The sequence below is a fragment of the Cololabis saira genome, chromosome 10, assembly GCF_033807715.1.
Source record: "Cololabis saira isolate AMF1-May2022 chromosome 10, fColSai1.1, whole genome shotgun sequence".
Lineage (NCBI taxonomy): Eukaryota > Metazoa > Chordata > Actinopteri > Beloniformes > Belonidae > Cololabis > Cololabis saira.
Window position 1 is genome coordinate 22,456,431 of NC_084596.1, and position 15,388 is coordinate 22,471,818.

The following is a 15,388-nucleotide window of genomic DNA, read 5'->3' on the forward strand; positions in this document are numbered from 1 at the left end:
GGATTCTGGCACCCCATACACCCGGAGAACTACCCACAGGAATCCCCAAAGGACATGATTGAATGCCTTCTCCAAGTCCACAAAACACATGTGGATTGGTTGGGGAACTTTCCATGCCCCCACCAGGACCCTGCTGAGGGCATAAAGCTGGTCCACTGTTCCAAGGCCAGGACAAAAAACATATTGTTCCTCTTCAATCCAAGATTCAAGTATCCAGCGGACCCTTCTCTCCAGTATCCCTGAATAGACTTTACTAGGGATTGCCTTTGTGGATTACCACCACAACAAGCATTGACAATCTCACAGCCACAGCTCCCGTCAGCAACATGGTCCAATCAGATTTAATGTTTCCCGCCTCTTCCGGGACATGGTTGAAACTCTGCTGGAGATGGAAGTTGAAGCTCTCTGACAGGAGACCCTGCCAGACCCTCACAATACGTTTGCGCCTATCATGTCTGACTGGCATCTTCCCCCACCACCAGAGCCAACTCCCTCACCACCAAGTGGTGATCAGTTGACAGCTCCGCTCCTCTCTTCACTTGAGTGTCCAAGACATGTGGCCGCAAGTCCAATGATACAACTATGAAGTTGATCATCGGTTTACGACCTAGGATGTCCTGGTGCCAAGTGAACATATGGACAACCTTATGCTTGAACATGGTGTTTGTAATGGACAATCCATGATGAGCACAGAAGTCCAATAAAAAAAACACCAGTCAGATCAAAGGGGCCGTTCCTCTCATTTCTGAACTGCTGGTAGGGTCACGGTCACCCAAGACAGACAGGTTCTACGTGAGGAGCCTCAGTTGCAGAAGCTGGTTCCTCTCTGGTGGGGAAGGAGCCTGAGCTGGTGCACAAGGTTGAGAACTTCCGGGTAGATTTAGTCAGACTCACCTCGACACAAGGCTTTGGCTCTGGAGCCAATCTCATTGAGAGAGGTTTGACTCAACTCTGGAGTTGCCCAATTGAGAGGCACTGCGCAGGAGTGGGCATATTTATTGCCCCCCGGTGCCTGAACATTGGAGCTCACACCGGGGAACGAGAGGGTAGTTTCCTATTGCCTTCGGGTGAGGGGACGGGTCCTAAGGGTTTTTTTGTGCTTATGCACCTGGTGCATAAAGCCAACTGAGCTCCTATGATCATTGAACACACACATAAGGTGGCGGCTCAAGGAAGAATATGTAAGAGTCACTTCCAGAAAATGTAAGAGTGTACAAGAGCCACTTTCCGAAAGGGCATGAAATTAGATCACCTTCTATTTTCCGCCACCGGAGGTACAAAATGGCATGAAAAAGGATAGACAGGTGGTTTATGTAAGGGCCACCCCCCCATTCTGTAACATAGTGAGAAGTGTGAGAACTTCACAACTTTCTGATCACGTTGGACATGCCGACCATAGTCATAAGAACAGAAGAGCCACATTCACTACAGTGATGAGCAACGCTTGTAGTTAAAACCCACTCACAAATGAAACAGCATCTGGTAAGAAAGACCCAGACTCCTCCAGCTGGAGGAGCCACATAACTTTTATGTACTGTACTGATGCTGTACATGCAACTGAATCTGTGTCGTGACACTGTTCAAACCTTCCCAGTCAACTTCTCCTCACCCGTGCCCCGCACCCACACACACCATCACTTTCTTCTCCACGCGCCTCTCATGCGCTCAGTCTGTTAAAGGGATGAAGAAAGTGGATAGCGTCATCTCCTCTGCTATGATTTTTTTTAATTATTATTTGTTTACCATAAACGTAATGAAAATGACAGCACAGGATGTCCAGTCACACTTTTTTTTCCAGAATGCCACTTTTGTGTATATAAGGAAACATGTTTTTTCTCTCTTGCTTGGGCTAGTGTGTGCAGGCCAACTGAATAAAATTGGTGACCCAGTTTTACAAATTTGACAGAATGTCAGTATCTTAGTGCCTATAAAGAAACACATTAATCTGGTAAATGAACTGCAGCTGTGCAACACTGGTGACTGCCTGCTGAAGCTCGTCTCTGTCACTCTGCTGGAATGACTCAGTGATTTTAAGGTTCCAAACAAATACTCACTGCACATAGCAGAAAGAGATATCAATAACATTTTTCACAATAAGCAGTACACTGTACAAAAAAAAAAAGAAAAAAAAAGGTAACATTTCAGAAAAACAGGGTACTATCAGCTATGGTAGCCAGAATTTGTCCATTAAAAAATACAGTACAACATTTCTTCACATTAAGCTGAAGAACTTTTAATTTACAGTAATAACTGAGGTTTATAACAGTATCAAACTTCAGAAATTTAAGTATTTCCCATTGAAAAATATATGAATAGACTCTAGGCTATATTTATATTTATATATATATATATATATATATATTTTAAAATACACTTCTTTTTTGATGTATAAACTGTATATTTAAGCAGAAATTTTCTATTTTTTTATATCATTGGACCATATATTCAGAAACACCTTCTATTTTACGGAAAAATACTGGCAGCTGTGTTAGCCAGTATTTTTCTGTAAAAAAATAATGCAAAACTCTTTTTCAAATTACAATAAAGCACTGTTAAACAGTATTACACTTTAAAAAATTAAAGTATTTGCCATTGAAAAATACCTGTATAAACCATATTTAACACAAAAATACATTTTTTTTTAACAAGATTAAAATGATTATTTAACACAAAAATACACAGTTTTGTGTATTGGACCATACATTTAACATAGAAATAAATTTTAAATATTATTTTTACGCTAAAATACAGGCAGCCGTTGTCAGAATTTTGCTGTTAAAATACAATAAAAGTTTTTTCATATTACAGAAAAGCACTGTACATTTTAAGGTTATAACTGGAGTTTAGATCAGTAATATACTTCAAAAGTTAAAGAATTTGTAATTAAAAAACACATATAGACCATATATTTAACACTGAAAATCATTTTTTACATAGTTAGACTGTATGTGGAACATAGAAATGCACTGTTTTTTAAATCCTTGAACACTGAAATCCTCTTTGTGATAAATTACTGGCAGCTGTGGTTGCCAAAATTTCAATGTAAAAAAAACATGAAACTGATCTTTTTTTTAATTACATTATATATAAATACTCCTCATTTTGTGGTAGAAACTCTAAACATTTAAGTATTTACCAGGGAATAACATTCAAGTTTTGAGTATAAAACTGGTAGCTGTGGTTGCCAGAATTCAAGAACATTTATTTAAACTAAAATTACAGTTCAATGCCATTTGTATTGTTGATTGAGTGTATATCACAATTTTTTCAGAATGATTACATTATTTAATAGACAAATCTCACTGATTTTAATGATAGGTTGTAGAATAATATTCAATTCAATTCAATTTTATTTATATAGCGTCTATACAACAAAATTTGTCTCTAGGGCACTTTGATGGCAAAAATGATGGCTATGAGATACTTATAATAAATAAAAATTGGAAAAGGAGAAGAGAAGAGGGGAAGAGGAGAAGAGAAGAGAAAAAGGGTGAGAGGCACCGCCCAGTGGATCATGTCATGTTCCCCTAAAGCATAGGCCTATAGTAGCATGTCTACCACGAAGCTACATTTGAGACTAACTATTATAGTCTTGTTCTATAGCTGCAACTATGACTACTGACTCTAACAGACTAGAGTTAAGGTTAATGCTAAAACCTTTACTACATTTACTAGGTTTTATTTTAAAAGGAAAACAAAGATATAGGAATATTTTTTGACTCATCCATCCATCCATTTTCTATACCCGCTTTATCCTTTGCAGGGTCACGGGGGTCTGCTGGAGTCTATCCCAGCTCATTACAGGCGAGAGGCAGGGGTTCACCCTGGACAGGTCGATTTTTTGACTCACTTATTCAAAAAGATTTCCAAATAAAAAAAAAAAGCTTGATGTCCATTCAATAAAAAGTCTGTGCAGTTTTAAAATTACAATTTCAGTTTTTTAAGGAGAAATCTATCCAAATCAATCTGGCTCTATGTGAAAAAGTAATTGCCCCAAACCTAATAATTAGTTTTTCACCTCTGTGTGGATGGATTTTGTTCCACTCTACTCATCTTTGCTGAATAGTTTCAGGGTTTTCCAGCATTAATAACCTGTTTAAGGTCATGTCACAGCAGCTCAGTGGGATTTAAGTCTAGACTTTGACTAGTTCAAAACTATCATTCTGTTGGTTTTTTTTGTTGAGACATCAGAGGTGGACTTGCTATTGTTCTTCAGTAAACTGTCATGGTTCATAATCCAAGTGCATTTCTCTGTGGTTTTTGGTCAACCGTGGTCTTGGTCTTGGAACTGTCCTATGGATGACATTCTTTCCCTTTCGCTTTCTTGTACAGTAGCTGCATGAACACTGACTTTCGCTGGGGGGAGGCCTGCAGTTCTTTAAATGTTGTTCTGGCTTCTTTTGTGACCTCTTGGATGAGTCGGCAGCGTATTCTTGGAGTCATTTTGGCAGGCCAACCACTCCCTGGAAGGTTCACCATTTGTGGATAATAGCTCTCAATATGGTTCACTGAAGTCCCACAAGCTTTGTATCTCTGTCAATGACTGTTTCCCACCTCTTGAATTTACGGTATTTGGATCAAAACAAGATGTGTTGCTTTTTTAGTTCCTACCATGCTCCTCAAAGTTACATAGTGCCAGTGAAGGTGATACAGACCCCTCAGACCATGACAGAGGTGTCATTAAACCTGTTGGAAGTTGATGTACCATCACAATGACTCTGGAAATATGATATTAAGGTGGAAAAGTTACGTAGTGTCGCTTTAACCTACTTCATGATGCAGGACAGTTTTTAAGGTTTAAAAACTGGAAACTACATGCATTCAGAAGTACATTGTTAATCACATTTGACAATCATAGACATCCTAGTAAGCATTAAAGCTCTTGACAGCTGTGGAGAATAAAAGTCATATATGTGTGTGAAAACAACCAATTTTAAGTTGTGTGTTTGCAGCTAATTACTAATGCATTAAAATAGTTGTTTTTGCTTCGATAAAAGGGATTGCTTAGCAGCTTAGGTTAATAGAAAATTACTGCATGCATGTAATGTTCAGTTAATGAATATCCCTCTGGTTCAAAAACTGTGTGCAACAGGACAGAAGGTTTAGCAGTTGTTTAACGCAGATAACCACTAACGGATGTTGTGGACTCCTGACTCCCTGTATAACTGAGAGAAAATCACATCCTCTCAAGGTTATCAATGGGAACGGAAGGTTTCATGGAAGGGAGGAAAAGAGTGTTATCATGTTTCTGAGTGCCTGGGTCTGGGTTATAAGTTTATGCGCTTCCCACTCCACGCTCAGACACGACTCAGGCGGATTGGGAAGCTTTTGTTCGCTGTAATTGTATTGTATCTCCATTCAGCTGAATGTTGCAATAAATGATTGTTGATTGATTTAGAAATATCTGGTCTGTGACTCATAATTGTGTTCTTGCTTTAGGCATCTATCGACACCGCCTTCATTTTGTCATGATTTTTGTGTTTATGTAACGGTTCGTGTTTTATTCTGAAAACCCATGTCCTTGTGTTCAAGTTATTTTTGACTTCCCTTCCCATCTGCCCTGATCCTTTGCACCTGTGTCGTCAAGCCTTTTGTGTATATCTTGTCTTATCTTTCCCTTGTTCCTTGCCGGTCCGTACTGTGTTTGCCCTCTGTGTTTGAGGTCAGGTTTTTGTATTTTTGTCAGGGTAATGCTCATGTGTTTTTGGTAATTCCTGTTCAGCAGCACTTTACATTATAATAAATCACTTTTCTGGAACTCCTGCCTCTGCGTCTCTCCTGCATCTGGGTCCTACTCAGCTGCACTGTGGCTCATTTTCGAGTCGCGCTAAGTAGGTACTAGTGTAAAAGCGCCTATAGAGGGTACAGCTTCAAGCCCTAACCGTGTGGTTCTGGTTTAATTAACTTTCACTGATAGCAGTCTATTAACATGAGCATACAGCTCCAAAACTGAGCTCAGACTCAGATTTCTGATACTCAAGACAAAACAATGTTAACGAATGCCAACAACTAAATGAAAGATGGAAAAAGTAACAATTTTCTGATTTAAAAAAAAATGCAATCAATATTTGTTGCTGTTTTTGTACACTAGTGTAACACAGACATATCCTGACTGTCTTTCTTCAAGATGACTTTACCCCTGTCCTCTGAACCCATCCAAAGACAAAAAGTTATTTTATGAATCTCTGATTCCATCTCTTCCAAAAATGTCCTCAAATCCTTTCTCTTCATTTACTTCTGAAGGTACAGAGCCCCCTGCTGATCTTAGGGAGGGACTGTTAGGGCTCGTTTCCACTCAGCAGCTCGGTATGGTTTAGAATGGTCCAGACAATTCAGGTGAGCGTTTCCACTGCAAGTCAGACCGCCACAGTCCATGGGTGGGATCATAGCAGTGCGACAACAACAAAAGCGAAGCTACTATAGAGACGCTACCAACAGCGACAATGGAGGTCATGCAGCAGCTTGTTTTTGTTATGCTTTGCTTTTGATACTTCGTGTGTAAAATCCATACCACATTGTTTGTTGTTTCTATGGAACTACAAACAACAGGGGCCCCAAAATGGTACAGTATGGTTCGGTTCAATGGGACCATTTTATGATGGAAACACACAAAATACCGTACTGACCCACTCAGCGGAAATGAGGCATTACTGCAGCATTCAATGATGGTTCAAATAAACTCAAATAAGAACCTTTTCTTTACTCGAGTCTTAGGAGCTGAATTGAAGCTCATTATTTCATTTCAATCACATGATCATACTGAATAAAGGTTCAAAGAAATGCCACGCTTCTCTCATATCTTCTACCCTCTGCTTTTTCCCGTTAGGGGTCACCACAGCAGATCACCTGTTTCCATCTTCCCCAGTCTTCTGGATTTTCCTCTGTCACATCATTAACTGCATTTCTTCCCTTGCCATATCCAGAAAGCTCCTTTTGTGTTCCCCTTTTCTTCAAACCGCCATCTCCAGCATCCCTCTGAGTATCCAAATCCTCTAAATCCAGCTCATGTTTTTTATTTCCAGGATGTCTGACCCAGACATTTTGACATATTTATTTTTAATCCAAAGAAAATCTGAACATCTTAATTTCTCCAGCTCTGGTTCCTGTCTCTCACTCACTAGTGCTGTCACCTAGACACACAAAAGGGACTACATTCACTAATGCAGTGTAAAACCTTTTCTTTATTGTCGATGCTACCTGCTATCAAAGAATCCTGACATTCTTTTCCACCCACTTACACTGTCTGCACTGTCTCCTTCACCTCTTTTCCATACTCCCCATCGATCTGTACAGCTAAGATCTGTCCTGTGTAAAAAACTCTTAAGTTTACTGAAGCCTCTTTTTTGTAATACTGCACAGCACCATGTAAGTAGGAACTGATGCTGCCCACCCCAGTGATTGTAATCCAAAACTGGGCAAATGAGGGGAACAAGCGATCTAGAAACCAGCTAGAACACACGCCAACCCTGGCTACCCCTGGCTACCCCTGGCTAACAGCCTTCAACTGGGTTTGGGGTTTTTTGCTTGATGCTGCTTTGACCTTCCAGATCAATCCAATTTGGTTGCAGTGGTCTCTTAATACATAAAATGAATAAAATCAATATTTTGAGTTAGTTTCTGCATAAAAATGCATTTTGATTACATTTCTAGCGAGAAATATATATTTTACTTTCATAATATTCACTCAGTGAATGTACATAATCACTCGCTTGTTCGTTGTTGCATTGTATCATCAGATCCCGCCAGAATAAAGGCTGATTTATGGTTCCGCGTTACACCAACGCAGAGCCTATGGCGTAGGTTACGCGACAACACTCACAGTACTACGCCGTAGGCTCTGCGTCGATTTAACGCTGAAACCATAAATCGCCGGCGGCTCTTCTCATCCCCGAAAACATCGGAGCAAATTTCTTAACAGGCGTTATTTGGATAAACTGAGGTAGTGAGTGAGGGTTAGTGGTAGTGAGTAGGGGGTGTATTGGGATTGGCCCTTAGCTGATGATGGTTAACCTTTAACAGTAGCCAGCTATCAATCATACCACATAACACAAATACTTTTCTGCAGCAATTTCTTTTGCTGTTGTTGATTTAAAATTTCTTTAATGATGTCCATACAATGCATCAATCTGAACAGTATTTACAATAGCCATGGCAGCAGTTTATATTACTTCAGCAAATTTTAGGTGCTCATCATCATTACAGTGTAAAATCTTATCTTTGTTTACAACATCTAAAGTCATCTGACTCACTGCCCACAAGCTCTGAGGCATGAAGCACTGATCCATCACATGCTTTGTACTCACACTTTTTCATCTTCAACCCACTCTTCTAGCACTGCAGTCTGGTATATGTGGACTTAAAAATAGAGAAGAGCCAGAACTCTGTCTTAAATGCCTTGCCGATTCTGTCTATGTTCTGTCTATTTTTTTTGTTTTTCGTTGCTGTATTTTCCAGTATATTGCATTTTTCATTTTGTTGTACACTGTTGCCATAAAGTTGGAATAATTGTGCTTTAAAAAAAAACTTCTTTTTATTTACAATAATTTAATGAGAATATATTTAAAAAGTGTTATATTCCAACACTATGGGCAACAGTGTATTTTCTGCAATGATGTTGCATTCTGTGGAATGTCGTGCTTTTTGAATTTGATGTTATGTTCTGACAGTATTGATGTTTTGATGTATTGATGTTTTTTTTTGTTTTGCTTTTTTTGTCCGTGCAGTGCCCAAATATATGCATCTTGTACATTTGGGCTGTTATCGTGCCTGATAATAGCTGGAAAATGTAACTTGATATGAATATTTCCTCCTGAAATGAAGTGAACAAACATATTTCACAGCATAGGGAGACAATTTTAAAACAACTACCTACAATTATACCCAAGAATGGCAGCCCAAAGATGGATGTTTTCTAACACAGATGGGAATAATTTTTCTCTTTGGTGCCCCTGTTTATATATTTCACATGGAGTACAATGTCCATGTGCATCAGTGAGAGAAGCTCCTTGTTGCTGAAAATCTTTAATGATAGTCTCTTCAGTGTTTGATCATTTCTACAGATAAGCTCTGGTGTAGAAAATTGTAAGGTAGATTTGCATTTCATTATATGATGAAAAAAAAAAAAAAAAAAAGCTCCATTATGCCAGTAAAAAGACCTGGATCATTTAAGTAAGCATATTTAATTAATTTAAAAATGTTCACTGTCTGCTTCTATTATTATCTTTATTTGTAGCTGCCAAGAAGAGATTGTAAGTAAGTTTCAGTTTGGCCAGGGAGGCTTGGGCCACGCCTCAGGCAAACCGGTGTGGAATAAAACAGGTCCCAAAGAAAAAAGAAAGCTGATTGTGGAGCAGGTACATAGACAGGTGGAGATATCAAGGGGCCCAAAGGCAGCGTCTCAAGCTAAGCAGGGACAGGGGTTAAACTGGGAAAATGTAGAGAGGACAAGTTCATGTTCTACAAGTTCATGAGGTTTATTCTGCACAGACAAGGGTCTGCTATGGTCTTCTGCATGGTTCAGTTCAGTCTTGTTCAGTTGATACATGCCCTTGAGAAGTATTATCCAGAACCACAGCATCAATTTTCATTGCTATGCTGTTGATACGCAGTGGATTTGTCGATTATACAACTTATTAATCAGGTTTATAAGACAGCGTTTTTCCATCTCCGTTATATCGCAAAGATTAGTATCTTCTCCCAGAATTATGCTGAAAAACTAATTCGAATAGAATAGAATAACCTTTATTTGTCCTGTAAGGGGAAATTTGCATGGTTTACATTAGGAAAGGGCAAAGCAAAAATGAAGACTACTCACTAGAATAATAAGACAGAATAGAATAAAAACAGTAAGGCATGGTATAAAAAGGAAAAAATAAACAGACTGTACATAAAAATTTACACATTTTAACTATGTTATAAATAGAGGAATAAACGGTAGGGTTTGACTCTAAGAATTATTGACACATTGTTTGACCTGTGTATATTGAATTTGGGAATATTGCACTAGTTTTAATTGCACCATTGTATTTGGTATGTGTATCAGTGTATTTTGTGTGATCTACTCCGAGCAGTGCTGATTGTAAAGTCTAACAGCAGGAAGGAAAGATCTGAGGTAGAGTTCACACGGAATTTACATGTTTCTATCTTCTAGATTACAGTGATGTATTATTAGCAGGATGTCCAAGTAATTCTCTGAGTAGCCACCAGCTGATCCAAAATGCAGCAGCATGAGTGCAGACAGGAATCAACAACAGTGACCACGTCTCTCCACTGTTAGCCTCACTCCATTGGCTCCTCGTAAAATTTAGAATCCAATTCAGAATTTCATTACTTGTGTATAAAGTCCTAAATGGCCAAGCTCCACGATTTCTGCAAGACCTGATCGCACATTATGTTCCTAACAGAGCTCTCCGTTCTCAGAGTGCAGGTTTACTCGTAGTTTTTAGAGTATCCAAATGTAGAGGACGAGCCTCTGCTATCAGGAACCATATGGAACCAACTTCCAATCTGGGTTAAGGAGGCTGACACCACCCCCACCTTTAAAAACAAACTTAAAACCTTTCTGTTTAGTAAAGTCTATAGTCAGTGTTTAGTAAACCTCTAGTTAGTGTAAACTCTAGTGTGTTAGGACCAGTATAACTGCAGCTATAGGACAAGACTAGAGAAGCACGTCTAAAAAATATCTTTGTTGTGGATATGCTGCTATATCCCTATGCTGCAGGGGGACACAAACATGATGAGTGGTGCCCACCACCCCTTTTGCTCTCCTCTCCTTCTCTTTCCACTCTTAAACTCAATCCACAGTTATTAATTAGAAGTATCTCATCACCGTCATTGTTCTCCATTGTTCTTGTAGTTTGTTTTGCTGGTCTGCCCCCTCTTTTTATTTGCTGTGCATGTTTGCAGGCCAGAGCTTCCAGAGTTGCATGCTCACCTGCAACCCCCCCCTCAGCTGTCTACACTTCCTTATATCGTCGTCTCTGTAGTACATCAACTAACCACGTATCAGTAATATGCACACAGTACTCTAAGTTCTCCTGCTATCATCTCCTGCTGCGCTGTAAACCGGAGTCAAGTTCTCTCGTCTGATTTATGTCTGACCTGGCAATAAAGCTTTTTCTGATTCTGATTCTGATTCTGATTCTAATGAATAATTAATACTAATATGTCTTGTGTTTTGTAGCCTACCTTTATTTTGTACAATATATCTTTGCCCCTCCTCTCTGTGTTCTTCAGTCTCTCTCTCTGATCTCCCCTTTCCTGTCCTAGCTGGCCTTCAGTAGGAGGGTCCCCCTTAAGATCCAGGTCCTGCTCAAGGTTTCTTCCCTCCTAGAGGGAAGTTTTTACTTGTCATTGTTCATGTAATAATTGCCCTGGGGGCATGTTCTGGGTTTCTGGAAAGCACCTAGAGACAACTTGTATTATAATAGACTATTATATTATATTATAATAAATATTATAATAAATAAAATTGAATTGAATTGAATAGAAGAGGAAGCTTAGTTGGAGAGACCTGTGGAATATGGAAAAGAGTCGGATTGGATTCCTGTAACGGGCTACATATGATGTGCTACCGACCCCCCAGAACCTAAAACTCTGGGTAAATGGGGACCCATCATGCTAATCGTGTTCAGGTACTGCAATATAAAAACATATCTGGTCAGGCTGTAAAATGTGCTTGTCACAAGGCAGGTACACGTGGTAACACAATCAGGTGCTGAAAAGCTTAGCTGCAGCTAGTGAAAATAGATGTCACTAAAATTCAGGAGGTGTTAAGAGACAGAGAATAATCCAGTTTGTGTGTTAGTGGGAGAAATACAGAGGTGACAAGTCAGGTAGGTAGGAGTTTGGTTGTTTAGAAGCTGCTGGTGATTGGGAAATGCAAGCAGATTTAGGTGGAAAGCTGGTTGTTCCCCAGGAAATAGTTTGAACTTGTTTTAGACCTTACCTTGGTCAGTTAGTACCGTAAGTGAATAGTTTGCTTTATTGAGCTAACAGTTCCCTGGGAAGATTCAATGGAGGAGGCATGTGAAAGAAAAAAAGCTTGGTTACATAGAAATACAGGCAGAGGCTGAGTAGCTAGGCTTGAAAGTGAGAGTACATCCAGTAGAAGAGAGATGTACGGGTTTCATAGCTAGATAAATAGTCACATTATTGGGGGAACTGGGAGTATGTGCAATGTGGTCAGAGTTTGAGGAATATAAAGTGGAAATCATTTCAAGGACAGTGAACAATCAAAGTAAAGGACTGATTTTGAACAGGGGCAACATGTAACAAAGCAACATTTAACCAAGTTGTAAGAACAAAAACAACATATTTGCATCCACTCTCATCTTTCTCATGTGTCATTGTCCACAACAACTGATCCAGAGACAGAAATCTTTGTCTACGCACTCTCAACACCCAAAGTGATACAAGCTTTATATTGCAAGAGGTGGCAGACATTCTTAAGTTCCAAGTTAACTGGGTTTCAGGTGAGAGGGTTTTACTCTACAATGAAGATCACTCTCCTATTCCTGCCAGATTAAGTCATATTCCCAGAACCATAGCAAGGGCATGGCCACATCTAGAACCTCTAGCAAAAAGATTGCTCATTAAATTAAATGTGATGTAGGCCTACTTATTGGCTACAATTATTCCCAAGCCTTACTACCCAGAGATGTCAACAAACCATGGGCTGCTCGGTGGCGCAGCGGTTAAGCAAGCTGCTCATATACTGAGGCTATAGTCCTCCTGCAGGTTGCAGGTTCAAATCCCAGTCTGTGCACCATTGCTGCATGTAATCCCCATTCTCTCTCTCTACCCCCTTCCTGTCTGCAACTTAATAAAAAAGGGGCCATTAGAGCCCAAAAAAAATCTTTAAAAAAAAAAGACAACGAACCATTTGCTCAAAGAACAGATCTTGGTTGGAGAATGGTCAGCTGTGTCAACCCTGGTGTTGATTATGGTAATGCTATTGGAAGCAGCCGTTGTCATCAGACAAGGTACACCTCAGTGTCTCTGTAGAATGAAGTGTGACACATATTAAAGAAGTGATATATGATATTAAAGAAGAAGATATGACAAAGATGCTTGAGTCTGACTTTAATGAGAGAAGTGGAAAGTTAAGGAAACTCACTTTTCCCAAGAGGATTTGTGCTTCCTATCAATCAAAATCAATGTGGAGGGCCACTGTGAGATGCCTTTGCCATTTAGGGAGGACAAGCCAAATGCTAAATAATAAAAACTGTGCAGAGCATCATCCCCAGTGTCTGAAGAGGAGATTTGAAAAGGACAAGCAGTATCATAAGGATTATGTAACCTTCATGAATGACACTATAGCTTACAAAGATGCTGAAAAAGTACCAGAAAATGAAGTGGATCAAGGCCTGTCTGGTACATCCCTTACAGATCCAGATTTAAAGCCAAATGTTGATGCACCTCTGGATGGTTGTAAATTAACTTATAAATTCTGAGCTTGCCATTGCTACAAAATTGACTTGATTCCTTAACCACTTCAATTGCTTCATCCTTTGTTGAGACAATTGTTAGGCCATCGTTAACGTAGAAGTTTATTTCAACAAAGCGAATGCATGCTTCCCTGAAACGACTCAATCCTTGAGCTGCAATGTGCCAAAGGCCATAACTTACACGTACAGGTGATGAAGCAGCACCAAATAAATGTACTGTCAGTCAGTACACTGATGGTTGAAACAGCAAGTCTCCATCATCCCATGGAATCTTAAGTAGTCTGGATCTTATTTTCTCACATGAAGAATGATGAAACATCCGTTCAATGTTCTACATTATTGCAAATGGGCCAACACGGCTGTTCATTAAGCGAGCAGCACATTGAGAGCACCTTAGGTGTCAAGTGGGGTGTCACAGCAGATGAGCTTCTGTTTTGTGTAGTTGTGAATGAAAGGCCTCCAGAAGAATTTTTTTTTTCCAACTTTAGCCTCCATCTTTTATCCATTCGGCTTTGTGGCATCCTTCATCTTGATCGGGAAGCAGATTCTTCAGCAAATCAAGAGAAGATTGGAGAGACAAAGCATCTGATGAACTCCAAACACAACGGAAATCAAGGCTTTTAGAACTACCACATCTATTCGATGTTAAGATGCAGTGATATTACATTCCAGGAAGTTCAAAGACATGAGCTCCATCACTCATTCTCTGATACAGGTTTTACGGGCTATGGAGAATGTACTTATTCGAGAGCAATGAGTGCATCCCAGAAGATCCACTTTGCTTTAGTCCTGGGGAAAGCGAGAGTAGCTCTGACAAAGTTCACCACGATACCTAGGCTTGAACTTACAGCAGCATTTGTTGCTGTTAGGACAATTGAACTGCTCAGAAAGAAGTTGGATTTGGCTGCACAAGTGTACTTCTGGACAGATTCAAAAGTTGTTCCTGGATATGTCATCAACAATGCTAAAAGATTTGATATATTTGTTGCCAATCGTATCCAACTCATCAAAGAAACTACAACTGCAAGTCAGTGGAGGCATGAACCTTCTGAGGAAACCCCAGCTGACCATGCTTCCAGGGGGCTCAATGCAAAGGAGCTCATATTTTCCAATTGGTCACTGGACCTGATTTTCTTTGGAATGAGGAAATACCCAACTGAGATATGATGGTGGGAAATGTTGCAGCTGACAACCAAGAAGTTTCTACGGTCATTGTGCATACAATTGTGATGGCAGAATGTGGTCTGTTTGATCGCTTTGTAAAGATCTCCCGCTGGACAAGGTTAACTAAAGCTATTGTGCAACTCAAATGATATGTTAAAAAGTACAAAGGCTTGACAATATAATCCAATGAAGCTACGAGTCTCAAGGAAAGAAAAGATGCAGAACTTGCCATCATAGTTATCGCTCAAAGAGCAGCTTTTCATGAAGAAATCCAAAGCTTGTACCTTTGTTAATGAAATAACTCTCAAGAGTGATGGCAGACTGCACCAATTGGATCCCCTCCTCAACAGACATAACATTCTTAAATTGGGGGGTTGGTTAGAGAATGCTTCTTTGCATTTGGTTCATATCAAGCAATACTGCCAAAAACTGGCCACATATTTAAGTTACTGATAGGGCATTACCATCAACAGGTACAACACTAAGCATGTTGAATGACAATTAATGAGTTACGATCCAATGGAATTTGGATACTTGGATGTATGCCGTGTCATCTTACATTTACAAGTTCGTCAAATTTAGAAAGAATGACCAATGAAGAATAAAAAATGACCAGTGAACGCATGAAAGAAACTCCTCCTTTTACTTATTGTGGGAAGGACTGCTTTGACCCGTTTTACATTAAAGAAGGAAGAAAGGAGCTAAAGCGTTATGGTCTATCGTTCACTTGTCTATGCTCTTGTGCTGTGTACATAAATGTGCTTGATGATTTGATC